This window comes from Anabrus simplex, chromosome 8 (assembly GCF_040414725.1).
Source record: "Anabrus simplex isolate iqAnaSimp1 chromosome 8, ASM4041472v1, whole genome shotgun sequence".
Lineage (NCBI taxonomy): Eukaryota > Metazoa > Arthropoda > Insecta > Orthoptera > Tettigoniidae > Anabrus > Anabrus simplex.
Window position 1 is genome coordinate 49,107,414 of NC_090272.1, and position 5,729 is coordinate 49,113,142.

Below are 5,729 nucleotides of genomic sequence, written 5' to 3' on the forward strand. Positions count from 1 at the left end.
CATATCAGACGATATATAATTGTCCCCCTTGAACAGAAGATGGAGTGGGGTATGAAGTAATGGAAAGTAATAGAGAATAGCTAGCAAACAGGGATGCTTTAGAAGAAAATGCAAGGGAATGCCTAGGAATAACTCTGTGTAAAGATGGGAGAAATTCGAACATCTTGGTGAAATGATGAACTGAGAGCAGCTTATAAACGTATAAAGAAGGCTTATCAGAAATGGCTCCAAATAAGGACTGATGCAGACAGGGAATTGTACGTAGATGAAAGAAAAGATCGAAAAATTAGTTGTTGAATCCAAAATTTAGTCGTGGGAAATTTTGGTAATAACTGGAAAAGCTGTCAAGCAGCAGGGAAACTTTTCTGGGCAGTAATAAAGAATCTTAGGAAGGAAGGAAAAAAGGAAGTGAATTGGGTTTTGGGTAATTCAGGTGAACTCGTAATTGATCCCACAGAATCACTGGACAAGTGGAAGGAATATTTTGAAAATTTTCTCAACATAGAAGAAAATCTTCCTGGTGACGTCGCGAACAACCTAGTTCATGGGGAGGAGGACAATGATATTGGTTTAATTAAGCTTGGTGAAGTGGAATAATATTAATGGCGTATGGCCTTCGGAGAGGCCTGGTGCAGGTCTTTTTTTAGTAGACGACCTATTAGGCGACCTGCATATCTAGGAAGAAGAGGGCCCTACCTAGGATGATTTCTAATGTTGAGTACAACAAGCACACCCAGCCCCCGAGCCATCAGAATTAACAAATTTAGGTTAAAATCCCCGACCAGGCTGGGAATCGAACCCGGGACCTTCTGAACCGAATGCCAGTACGATGACCATTCAGCCAACGAGTTCGACGATGAAGTGGAAAGAATGGTAAACAAATTCCAGTGTCATAGAGCAGCAGGAGTAGGCCTGAAATTGTGCAATATAGTGAGAAGATGGGATGAAATGGCTTCATAGAGTAATAAGATCAGCAGGGTGTGTTGGTAAGATGATTGGACAAATGCAGTAATTGCACCTATCTACAAGCAATAACTATCGAGGTATCTCAGTGATCAGTACACCAGGCAAAGTGTTCATTGGCATCTTGGAAAGAAGGGTGCGATCCGTGGTTGAGAGGAAGTTGTATGGAAACCAGTGTCGTTTGAGACCACAGAGGGCTGTCAGGATCAGATTTTCAGTATGCGCCAGGTAATAGAAAAATGCTACGAGAGGAATAGACAGTTATAATTTTGTTACGTAGATCTAGAAAAAGCATATGACAGAGTACTGAAAGAAAAGATTTTCGCCGCGATGGGGGCTGTGGGATTAAGTGTAGATTATTAAAATAAAACAGAGCCATTTATGTTGACAATTGGGCTGCAGTGAGAATAAGTTCTTGGTTCAAGATAATTGTAGGGGTTGTTCATAGTTTACACGGATCTTCTGCTGAAAGGTATAAAGTGGCAAGGAGGGATTCAGTTAGGTGGAAATGTAGTAAGCAATCTGGTCTACGCTGACGACTTGGTCTTAATGACAGTTTGTTCCGAAAACCTGTAGTCTTTCAACTTGAAAATAGATGCAATGGGTATGGCATGAAAATTAGCCTTTACAGGACTAAACTGATGTCAGTAGGTGAGGAAATCCAGGAGAACTGAATGTCAGATTGGGGATACCAAGCTGGAATAGGTGGATAATTAGAAGTATTTAGGTTGTGTGTTCTCCCAGGATGGTAATGTAGTAAATGAGATTGAATCGAGGTGTCGTAAAGCTAATGCAGTGAGCTCGCAGTAGCGATCAACAGTGTTCTGTAAGAAGGAAGTCAGCTCCCGGACGGAACTAACGTTACAACGGTCTGCCCTCAGACCAACTTTGCTGTAGGGAGTAAACGCTGGGTGGACTCATGATATCTTATTCCTAAGTTAGAAGTAACAGACATGAAAGTAGCGAGAACGATTGCTAGTAAAAATAAGTGGGAAGTGGCAGGAGGGTACTCGGAATGAGGAAATAAATCTAAGCTAGGAATGAACTCGATGAATGAAGCTGTACTCATAAACTGGCTTGTGTGGTGGGCCATGTGAGGAGAATGGAGGAGAATAGGTTACCCAGGCGAATAATGCACTCTGTTATGGAGGTAAGAGATGCAGAGGGAGACCAAGGCGATGATGGTTAGACTCGGTTTCTAACTATTTAAAAATAAGAGGTATAGAACTAGAATTGTGTTCAAACAGAGGATTCTGGGGGCGTTTAGTAAATACACAGAGGCTTGCAGACTGAACGCTGAAAGGCATAATAGTCTATGATGGAGATATAAGAAGAAGATGATGATATTAGCACTGTGTCTTACAAAGGACACGGGTAGGAAGAATTAGCCATGAATGATTTGTCATAACGACAGGATGCTGGACACATCGTGGGATAATGGATGTTGCAGAGATGCCTTTCCCTTTTCTGGGAAAATAGACTGGCTCATTATTTGATGGAAGTGATGCTGATGAAACCTTTTGGAGAACATATCAGACGATATGTAATTGACCCCCTTGAACAGAAGGGGGGGGGGGATGAAGTAATTCATACGCGAGTAATAGCACCTTTATTCATAATTTTAGCGTTATATTTTTCAATATTCACTTGAATCTTGTCCTACTCCATGGCTAACCTTTGATATAAATTGTCCCATATTCGATTTCCGGCTAGGTCGGGGATTTTAACGGTTTGTTGTTAATTTGTCTGACTCAGGGGCTGGGTGTTTGTGATGACTTCGTCCTTAGAAATCAGCTTAGGTAAGGCCGCATCTTCAGAGACATGCAGGTCACTTAAAGGCCGTCTACTCGAAAAATACGCGCACCAGGCTTCTCCTAGGCCAGACGCCATTATTATTATTATTATTATTATTATTATTATTATTATTATTATTATTATTATTATTACACTTGACTCTTCTGTAAGACTAGACAGGCCTGTATTTTACAACTTATCTACAGTACATACGTTCCACCAACATTGGGACTTCTGCATATCGTCCCCCAACGAGTGACTGGACCACGGTGTCAGTTTCAAAATGCCGGGACTGAACTCCGTGTGCGAGATTTGGCAAACAATTCCATTTTCCCTGAGCAAACGCTTCCACTTCGTTCGCACTTTTTGCACAGACATCAGGGACACACAATAAACTGCGGCGAGATTATGGTGGGTTTCATTGTGTGTACAGTCCTTTGACCACGGGGAGCACTTCTTCCTCGCACACGAGCTGCTGCAGGATGAATACTGCTCGTAATGCGCGCTCCTCATGTCTACAGCGATGTTCCTGTTATTACGAGGGTCGAGTCATAAGTCATGGCAATTATTTTTTTTCTCGCGAACGGGAGATAACAGGGAAAATCTAAGAAATGCATTTGGAAACATAGGGCATGTACTTATGCATAGTGCCTGAAGACAAATTCTCGTAGGAGATTCTCGTAGGAAAATGACAGAACACAGGCCATTGGTAAACATTGTTTAATTTGGTGTAGACAGCAAATACATAAGACGTAAAAAGAACAGGTCTCTACTGGTTACAGACCTTCGAAATGAATACCCAAGATTTCCACTGTGCGTTGCCAGCGGTGGTGCAGGCGCTGAATACCATTCGCTGCATGTGTATCGCTAACGTGTGACACCTGTCTCCGAAATGTTATTACGATGTTCTCTTTGTTAGCAAACCGTTGTCCACGTAATGGCTCCTTGACTTTGGGGATTAGATCATAGTCACATGGGCTCAGATCAGGCGAATAAGGCGGGTGTGGAAGAACCTCCAGTAGTATAAGGGGTTCGGCCGCCTCCTCCATCTCTGGCTCTTTGGTGGCATCAGCCTCAACACGCTCTCGGGAGAGGCTACCACTTCATTGACTGCGCTGGCTAAGACTGCATGCTTAATCTCACATCCGCCATCTTGGAGGGGCTAAACCTTAATTTTGACGCGTAAGGGAGCAAGCCTAACCTCACGGAGGGCCTAACCTCTATTTTACGACCGGATGCCCTTCCTGACGTATAAGATGACGAGCTTAACCTTACATCTGCCATCTTGGAGGGGCTTAACCTTACTTTTTACGCGCAAGACAGCAAGCCTAACCTCAGAGTCACTATCTTGGAAGGGCCTAACCTCAGTTTTACGGCCGAATGCCCTTCCCGATGCTATCTTGAGTTGTAGGGCAATGGGTATTCTCTAGACGTTATTTTGAGTAGTGGGGCAATGGAGATTAACAGAAGAGAGCAATCTAACCTCATGGAGGAGCCTAACCTCAGTTTTACGACCGGATGCCCTTCCCGACGCCAATTGCACAAGATGGTGGCTATACACAACTCCTTATGAGACTCCTTAAGGGCGCTTGCGCATGATGGTTGCTGCAAGTTGGGTGCTATACATAGGCTCTTATGAGACGCCCTAGGGACGCTTGCGCAAGATGGCGGCTATCTAATTCTACAAGATGGTGGCTATACATAGCTTCTTATGAGACGGCCTAGGGGTGCTCGCACAAGATGGTAGCTATACATAGGCCCTTATGAGACGGCTTATGTTCGCTTGCGCAAGATGGCGGCTATACACAGGCTTATATGGAGAAAGCTAGCCTAGAGGCTAAAAAAATCTTGACTGAGCTCGATAGCTGCAGTCGTTTAAGTGCGGCCAGTATCCAGTATTCGGGAGATAGTAGGTTCGAACCCCACTGTGGGCAGTCCTGAAAATTGTTTCCGTGGTTTCCCATTTTCACACCAGGCAAATGCTGGGGCTGTACTTTAATTAAGGCCACGGCCGCTTCTTTCCCCCTCCTAGCTCTTTCATGTCCCATCGTCGCCGTAAGACCTATCTGTGTCTGTGCGACGTAAAACAACTAGCAAAAAAAAAAAAATTCTTGACTCAACTGCTAACGTGATTATAGTGTAAGCTTAACCTATCAGGCACGGATTCGACTCTAGGCTTAACCTGACAGACCTCGGGTTCAACCCTAGGCTTAAGGGCTTAAGTCCTAAATTCGATGCCAAAAAAAAACTTGACTCAACTGCTATAACCTCACAGGTCCTGGATTCGAACCTAGGCTTAAGGGTGTTAGCATTACAGACCTAAGAATGCTAGCTTAACCCAACTACTAACGTGATTATGGTTAAGAGTGCTAGGTTAACCCACGCATTTGTCATCAAAGGGCGTTACAGTCTCAAGTTTGAGACTCAACCTAACTAGACATGATCCAGGCACTTTGGTGCTGAGAGCTGACGGGGAGATTGAGTCTGAACTACTGCGGGGCTAAATTTAGGACGACCGAGCTCGATAGCTGCAGTCGCTTAATTGCGGCCAGTATCCAGTATTCGGGAGATACTAGGTTCGAACCCCACTATCGGCAGCCCTGAAAATGGTTTTCCGTAGTTTCCCATTTTCACACCAGGCAAACGCTGGGGCTGTACCTTAATTAAGGCCACGGCCGATTCCTTCCCACTCCTAGCCCTATCCTGTTCCATCGTCGCCATAAGACCTATCTGAGTCGGTGCGACGTAAAGCAACTAGAAAAAAATTTTAGGAAAAGTGTGTGTCAGGAGGTTTTTTTTTGTGGAGACATGGAATAGCGAGTTCATTGTTTTTTTTTTCTTTCGTGTACATATCAGCAAGACTGCACAGGCCAGTTGGAAGTATTTGCTGACACAGGGAATACAAAGTTCATTGTCTGTACAAGTTGGCGACCTGGTTGTATACACACAGGATCGTATCTTCATACTGAACA